The sequence below is a fragment of the Aquarana catesbeiana genome, linkage group LG04 (genome assembly GCF_042186555.1).
Source record: "Aquarana catesbeiana isolate 2022-GZ linkage group LG04, ASM4218655v1, whole genome shotgun sequence".
NCBI lineage: Eukaryota > Metazoa > Chordata > Amphibia > Anura > Ranidae > Aquarana > Aquarana catesbeiana.
This window is the reverse complement of record NC_133327.1, coordinates 216,650,548-216,659,597: the sequence shown is the minus strand read 5'-3', so window position 1 is coordinate 216,659,597 and position 9,050 is coordinate 216,650,548. Positions and strand designations below refer to the sequence as shown.

Sequence of the window (9,050 nt, the reverse complement as noted above, 5' to 3'; positions counted from 1 at the left end):
CCTCCCCCCACCCCTTTTTTCCCTTCTTTCTCTCTCTCCCTCTACCCTTTTTCTCTTACTTTTTTTTACTACTTCTGCTATTTTTTGTATAATTTATTTGATCATTTTGCCACGTTGGCTGCTAACTTGGATATCATACCCCTAGTTGAACTTTAAGTTTCTGTTTGGTATCCCAAATGATGCATACCTTTTCTTTTACATCTGCTGTTTCTTCAATATAGTCCACTGGCTTTTGATGTACTGAAGGTTTTGATTCTATACTTGCTATCGGTGTCTCGTAACCATTGTTTAACACAATTTTTTTGTTGTACATTGTATTTTGATCATCATATCTGGGTTGTACAAGTTTGGATGCATTTGTTCAGGCAAGATTTGTATTTGTACAGCAAGTCGGTACTATCTGCAAATACTAAATACAATTGATTAAACATAAAAGATTATAGCTAACTATAACAGTGGTACCAGTGAAAATAGATGTGCTGACAAAGTTTAAGTTTAAAAGAAACCCAGATGAAAAAAAGCTTCCTTCTGAAAATCCTATTCGCCTGGTTGTTATGCTGACCCTCTTCCTTCACTACTCGGATTCACTGGCCCAGAATAAGTATGTTGATAAAGACGATTGACATTTCTGTGCCTTGCATACTTCTTCCAGGTCACTAACTCAAAGTATTAAGACCAATAGGTCACAATAACAAGCTTGAAACTTCAGAAAGAGGTCACCAATAGCAGCCCTGGATTTCTTTCATGACAGATTTATTCTAAAAATTGTTTAAACTCTGATTATGTGAATGCAGATGAGTGTATATAAATAATAATCATGTACAATACTGTATCTGTGTTTTTATTTTAGGAGAATTTGTAATTGCCTTAGCTGCTTGTGTGGGTAATAAACAAATGATCTGATTATTGGTTGAGAAAGGAGCACCTTTAGATGCCCAGGAAAGTCAAGGTGAATATTTACAATCAATTTTATTACTGCTTCATAAAGTGTTACAATAGAAAAACACTACAATACATCTGTAGAGACCACATTCCCTAGAAGTTCTCCAAAAACTGAGAAATGATCATTTATGTCAAGGACAAAAGTTTGTATTCAGCACAGTCTGTAAACGTAATGACCCCAATTGACTAAAAGAATAGAACATATTAACTTTCCAAGAGAATGTCCACATAAGTAAGTGAATGAGGTCAAACAAGAATTGACTTTGCATAAAATATCCAATCATATCCAAGGAAATTTTGTTTTAAAAATTTGATGTTTCCTAGACATGACTGAATGTTTGAGGTCAGCACAACTTCACCTTCATTGGAAAAATAATTCTGAATATCTACAGTACATGGTTGCTGTGATAACCAACTTTGCTTTCCTTCATAAATTGATGATGAGTAAATTATGGCCAATTCACATTGATCGAATGCTCACCATGAACTGCTGATTCGTCCCACTGTGGAAAAAAGCAAGCATCTAATAAACAAGATTTTTTTTTTAACACCCCCCCTTCTCCAAGTTTAATTCACCTTTATGTAACAGTGGGACATTCACTGCATGGTGGCCATACAGTGTCATATCACTATTCATAAGTACATAGTTACATACCAATACAAAAAAAAAATCATACAATCCCATATACACAATCCTATCCACAGTTGATCCAGAGAAAGGCGAAAAACCCCAGCAAAGCATGATCCATGAGAGGTAATGGGATACTCCCTGGATCACATTTACCTTTAAATGTCAGTACCCAGTTATATTATGTACATTTAGGAAAGAATCCAGGCCTTTTTTAAAGAAATCTACTGAGTTTGCCAGAACCACCTCTGGAGGGAGTCTATTCCACATTTTTACAGCTCTTACTGTGAAGAAACCTTTCCATATTCAGAGAGGAAATCTTTTTTTCTTCTAGATGTAAAGAGTGCTCCCTTGTCCTCTGTGATGACCTTAAAGTGAATAACTCAACACCAAGTTCACTATATGGACCCCTTATGTATTTGTACATATCATCCCTTAACCACTTCCAGACCGCCGCACGCTGATGTACGTCCAAACTTTAACGGTGGATATCGTTGTTATGGCAGCAGCTAGCTGCCATAACCCCAGTATCCCCGTTTTCCTGCGGCGGTCGGCTTTCTGATAAAAGTGGTCCCTGCGGCAGATTCGCCGCAAGATCACTTTTATCGGTCGCGGGAGAGGGCCCCTCTCCCGCCGTGATCCGGTGCCCTCCGCCGCTTACCGGAGCCCATAGGTGTGCGCAGCCTATTGCATTAGGGTGTGCACATCAAAGCTCAAACATATATACTGTACATTTGTGTGTGTGTGTGTGTGTATGTATGTATATATATATATATATATATATATATATATATATAATATATATATATATATATATATATATATATATATATATATATATAATATATATATATATATATATATATATATATATATATATATATATATATATACACACACATATACAGTCTTCCTTGGGGCACTCTGCCCCATCTGCACATGATCTCTCTTGCCCGCAGATTCAGAATAAGAGAGAAATGCTTCCACACTTCTCTCCATAAGCAGAGTTGCACAGAGCAATAATGCCAATGTAAATGGGGTGATTAGGGAGTGCCCAGGCACACCCGGCACACGCCTATGCCGGAGCCGCCGGTAGCAGCGGAGGCGATCGCGTCCGTCTCCCTTCTGTGCCTGGAGATGAGTGAGGCTAAGATGGCGCCCACTCATCTCCATGACACTGCTGGGAGGAAGCGACGTCAAAATGTCACTTCTGCCACGCCTCTTAAAGGCATATTTTTTCAATGTAATTTTTTTAAATAACATTTTTTTTTATTATTGCATTTTAGTGTAAATATGAGATCTGAGGTCTTTTTGACCCCTGATCTCATATTTAAGAGGTCCTGTCATGCTTTTTTCTATTACAAGGGATGTTTACATTCCTTGTAATAGGAATAAAAGTGACATTTTTTTTAAAAAAACAGTGTAAAAATAAATAAAATAATGTAAAATAAACAATAAAAATAAAAAAAACATTTTTTAAAAACCCCCCGTCCTGACGAGTTCGCGCGCAGAAGCGAACGCATACGCGAGTAGCGCCCGCATATGAAAACGGTGGTCAAACCACACATGTGAGGTATCACCGTGACCGGCAGAGCGAGAGCAATAATTCTAGTCCTAGACCGCCTCTGTAACGCAAAACATGCAACCTGTAGAATTTTTTAAACGTCGCCTATGGAGATTTTTGAGGGTAAAAGTTTGACGCTATTCCACGAGCGGGCGCAATTTTGAAGCATGACATGTTGGGTATCAATTTACTTGGTGTAACATTATATTTCACAATATTAAAAAAAATTGGGCTAACTTTTCTGTTGTCTTATTTTTTTATTCAAAAAAGTGAATTTTTTTCCAAAAAAGTGCGCTTATAAGACCACTGCGCAAATACGGTGCAAAAAAAAGTATTGCAACAACCGCCATTTTATTCTCTAGGGTGTTAAAAAAAAAAACATATATAATGTTTGGGGGTTCTAAGTAATTTTCTAGCATAAAATATCCAATCATATCCAAGGAAATTTTGTTTTAAAAATTTGATGTTTCCTAGACATGACTGAATGTTTGAGGTCAGCACAACTTCACCTTCATTGGAAAAATAACTCTGAATATCTACAGTACATGGTTGCTGTGATAACCAACTTTGCTTTCCTTCATAAATTGATGATGAGTAAATTATGGCCAATTCACATTGATCGAATGCTCACCATGAACTGCTGATTCGTCCCACTGTGGAAAAAAGCAAGTATCTAATAAACAAGATTTTTTTTTTTAACACCCTCCCTTCTCCAAGTTTAATTCACCTTTATGTAACAGTGGGACATTCACTGCATGGTGGCCATACAGTGTCATATCACTATTCATAAGTACATAGTTACATACCAATACAAAAAAAAAAAAAATCATACAATCCCATATACACAATCCTATCCACAGTTGATCCAGAGAAAGGCGAAAAACCCCAGCAAAGCATGATCCATGAGAGGTAATGGGATACTCCCTGGATCACATTTACCTTTAAATGTCAGTACCCAGTTATATTATGTACATTTAGGAAAGAATCCAGGCCTTTTTTAAAGAAATCTACTGAGCATGCCAGAACCACCTCTGGAGGGAGTCTATTCCACATTTTTACAGCTCTTACTGTGAAGAAACCTTTCCATATTCAGAGAGGAAATCTTTTTTTCTTCTAGATGTAAAGAGTGCTCCCTTGTCCTCTGTGATGACCTTAAAGTGAATAACTCAACACCAAGCTCACTATATGGACCCCTTATGTATTTGTACATATCATCCCTTAACCACTTCCAGACCGCCGCACGCCGATGTACGTCCAAACTTTAACAGTGGATATCGTTGTTATGGCAGCAGCTAGCTGCCATAACCCCAGTATCCCCGTTTTCGTGCGGCGGTCGGCTTTCTGATAAAAGTGGTCCCTGCGGCAGATTCACCGCAAGATTACTTTTATCGGTCGCGGGAGAGGGCCCCTCTCCCGCCGTGATCCGGTGCCCTCCGCCTCTTACCGGAGCCCATAGGTGTGCGCAGCCTATTGCATTAGGGTGTGCACATCAAAGCTCAAACATATATACTGTACATTTGTGTGTGTGTGTGTGTGTATGTATATATATATATATATATATATATATATATATATATATATAATATATATATATATATATATATATATATATATATATATATATATATATATATATATAATATATATATATATATATATATATATATACATATATATATATATATATATATATATATATATATATATATATATATATATATATACACACACATATACAGTCTTCCTTGGGGCACTCTGCCCCATCTGCGCATGATCTCTCTTGCCCGCAGATTCAGAATAAGAGAGAAATGCTTCCACACTTCTCTCCATAAGCAGAGTTGCACAGAGCAATAATGCTAATGTAAATGGGGTGATTAGGGAGTGCCCAGGCACACCCGGCACACGCTTATGCCGGAGCCGTCGGTAGCAGCGGAGGCGATCGCGTCCGTCTCCCTTCTGTGCCTGGAGATGAGTGAGGCTAAGATGGCGCCCACTCATCTCCATGACAAACGTCACTTCTGCCCACGCCTCTTAAAGGCATATTTTTTCAATGTAATTTTTTTAAATAAAATTTTTTTTTATTATTGCATTTTAGTGTAAATATGAGATCTGAGGTCTTTTTGACCCCCGATCTCATATTTAAGAGGTCCTGTCATGCTTTTTTCTATTACAAGGGATGTTTACATTCCTTGTAATAGGAATAAAAGTGACATTTTTTTTTAAAAAAACAGTGTAAAAATAAATAAAATAATGTAAAATAAACAATAAAAATAAAAAAACATTTTTTAAAAACCCCCCGTCCTGACGAGTTCGTGCGCAGAAGTGAACGCATACGCGAGTAGCGCCCGCATATGAAAACGGTGGTCAAACCACACATGTGAGGTATCACCGTGACCGGCAGAGCGAGAGCAATAATTCTAGCCCTAGACCGCCTCTGTAACGCAAAACATGCAACCTGTAGAATTTTTTAAACGTCGCCTATGGAGATTTTTGAGGGTAAAAGTTTGACGCTATTCCACGAGCGGGCGCAATTTTGAAGCATGACATGTTGGGTATCAATTTACTTGGTGTACCATTATATTTCACAATATTAAAAAAAATTGGGATAACTTTACTGTTGTCTTATTTTTTTATTCAAAAAAGTGAATTTTTTTCCAAAAAAGTGCGCTTATAAGACCACTGCGCAAATACGGTGCAAAAAAAAGTATTGCAACAACCGCCATTTTATTCTCTAGGGTGTTAAAAAAAAAACATATATAATGTTTGGGGGTTCTAAGTAATTTTCTAGCAAAAAAACCTGTTTTAAACATGTAAACACCTAAAATCCAAAACGAGGCTGGTCCTTAAGTGGTTAATTTCCTCTTATCAAGAGAGAATACATTTAGTCCCTCATAGCTGAGCTCCTCTATGCATCTTATCAGTTTGGTTACCTTCTCTGCACTTTCTCCAGTTCCCCGATATCCTTTTTGAGAACTGGTGCCTAAAACTGAACTGCATATTCCAGTTGAGATCTTACTAATGATTTGTACAGGGGCAAAATTATATCTCTGTCTCTGAAGTCCATACTTCTCTTAATGCAAGACATGATTTTGCTCACTTCTCCACTATGGATTCCATTTCTTAGAAATACAAATAATGCAATGCATTTTAGCTAAGCTATTCTGACATACCTTACATTACTAGACTTTTTTTATTGGATTTTAAAAAACAACCTATTCCCATCTATCACCGACTTCTATCTCACTAATCAAATAAGAATTAGTAGCCAGACAAGATCTGTATGCCTTTGTACTGCTTTTCATTTACATTATACACTGAGCGTCTACTGGGATCATTTTTTACCCAATGCCTATAGAGTTATGGTTTCTTTTAGGCTTCATGCACAATACAAAGCTAAAAACTGCTTTAGAAAGGCTGGACAAAAAACAAATGTTTTAGCGTTTTTTGTCGGTGTTTAGCAGTGTTTTGCCTAGTGTGTAAGCTATGTTTTGTAGCTTCAGCATTAAGGAGCGGGGCCGCCGGCATCCTTAACAACCAGTGAATAGCTGGTTGTGAAGGAGTGGGTGGGGAAGCTAGCCACCGCGTTCTGAACAATGAATGAGTCATCAGCTGTCAGCGGGATTTCCCGCTGACAGCTGAATGTAAAAAAACATTGCCGGCAATAAAAAAAATGTGAAAAAAATGTTGTGGGGGCCCCTCCCCAATCCATACTGGACCCTTATCTGAGCATGCAACCTGGCAGGCCAGGAAAACGGGGGGGGGAACAAAGACTTCTTCCCAACAACCATGGTTGGTGGTTGCAGGGGTCTGTGGGCAGGGGGCTTATCTGAATCTGGAAGCCCTCCTTAACAAGAGGGCCCGCAGATCCCAGCCCACCCTACGTGAATGAGTAGGGGTACATAGTACCCCTACTCATTCACCAAAAAAGTGTAAGAAGTAAATAAAAACCTAACACAAGTTTTTGTCAAAAATTAGAAAAATGCCCCCTGTTGTAGATCCATCAATCACGATGCCTGCTGCCACCGACAGCCCAAAAAAAGAAAAAAATATTTTGGTCCTGGCAAAGGCTCCTGTCATCTGACAGCTCTTGTGACTTCACTGACCCAGCATGCCCTCGGTCAATGTCACAAGAGGGTGGTGCCTGCCAGGCTGCATGCTCAGATTAGGGTCTGGTTTCTTATAAGTGTTGCCCCACATTGCAGAAGTGGAGAAAATTAGAACTACCTGAATGTAAAAAAACATTGCCGGCAATAAATAAAATGTGAAAAAATGTTGTGTGGGTCCCTCCCCAATCCATACTGGACCCTTATCTGAGCATGCAACCTGGCAGGCCAGGAAAACGGGGGGGGGGGGGGAGGACAAAGGCTTCTTCCCAAAAAACATGGTTGGTGGTTGCAGGGGTCTGTGGGCAGGGGGCTTATCTAAATCTGGAAGCCCTCCTTAACAAGAGGGCCTCCACATCCCGGCCCACCCTACGTGAATGAGTAGGGGTACATAGGCTCCTGACATCTGACAGCTCTGCCATCTAACAGCTCTTGTGACTTCACTGACCCAGCATGCCCTCAGTCAATGTCACAAGAGGGTAGTGCCTGCCAGGCTGCATGCTCAGATTAGGGTCTGGTTTGTCATAAGTGTTGTCCCACAATGCAGAAGTGGAGAAAATTAGAACTACCTGAACTTGGTGCACATGTCGCTGTTGGAACAAGGGAAATTAACGTCAGAAAAGTGGCACAGCAGTTTTATAGAATTGCTCCTATGTTGGTGTAGTTGTGGTGATTGTGTATTGTCATCTAAGAAAATCCCTACACAGACCAGCAGTCACCTAGTTGTTGCAAAATGTACTTGATTTGGGCACTTCATTTGTAACTATAAGGTTGTTTTGGCAGCTCTCCTAACAAAGGAATAACTGAAGGGGCAAAGGAAATAAAATATTTAATTTACAAATGTACTATGCAGGATCGTTTTCATTTTGCTCTGTACAAATAGCATTAATTAAATCATTCACTCTCACTAATTGCTTCCCCAGGTGGAAACAGTTTCCCTATTTCATTCAGTTGCTGGTCAATCTGTATAGAAATCTAAAGACTTTCTGTTCTTTTTTATGAGTAATTTGAAATTGTAATTTTTTTGTAATTTGAAATGTCTTACAATACAAGTTTTTCCAATAACTAGATTGCACATTCTTTAAAATTGCATTACAGTAGTAATGAATAACTGTGTCCTTCACTGATGTTTAATTATTTCATGGAAAAGAAAAAAATGTATGCTGGTCTTTTGGACCCCTCAAGTCCACACTGTATGATTTACCACAAATCCACTGGTGAAATGACAAATTGTCAGTCATTGATACTATATGTACCTGCAACAAGAATGCTGTAAGTACATTGTACTTGAACACAATCAAAAACTGACTTTCTTTGTTCAATTGCAAAAAAAAAGAAGAAAATAATAACCCCTGAAATTGTAAAAGATAATTAATGCCATCTGGAGTGCTACTGAGAAAATGACTGTAGTCTAATTACAAAAATTGTATAGTTTCCAGTTAATAGCCTTGGTATAGAAAGTTTTATGTGAAATTAAAAAAAAAAAAAATCAGTTCTAGGTTGAATGTGTGTTCGGCATGATTCACCATATCTACTGCTGTAAAAATAGAAATGGAGATATGTTTGTATAGTATAAACATTTTTAAAAATAAGACAATTTATGAACATAAGAAAGTAAGGTTTAGTTTAAAGCGGTACTAAACCGCTGGATTTTTAATTTATTTTTTAAAACCCTGAAAGGCAATTTCAGCATGTGCTAGTATGCATTGCATACTAGCACATTATGTGAAACTTACCTGAAAACGAAGCCTTCCAGTGATGCGCTGTCACCGCTGAAGGCATTCCCATCTTCACCTGGTCTTCCTTCTGGGTT

The 9,050-nt window shown here is 38.3% G+C and overlaps 1 pseudogene; it reads left to right on the top strand.

Annotated features, from left to right (window-relative positions):
* LOC141141219 (transient receptor potential cation channel subfamily V member 5-like) overlaps positions 1 to 9,050 on the top strand; it is a 100,952-nt pseudogene that overhangs the window by 53,296 nt on the left and 38,606 nt on the right.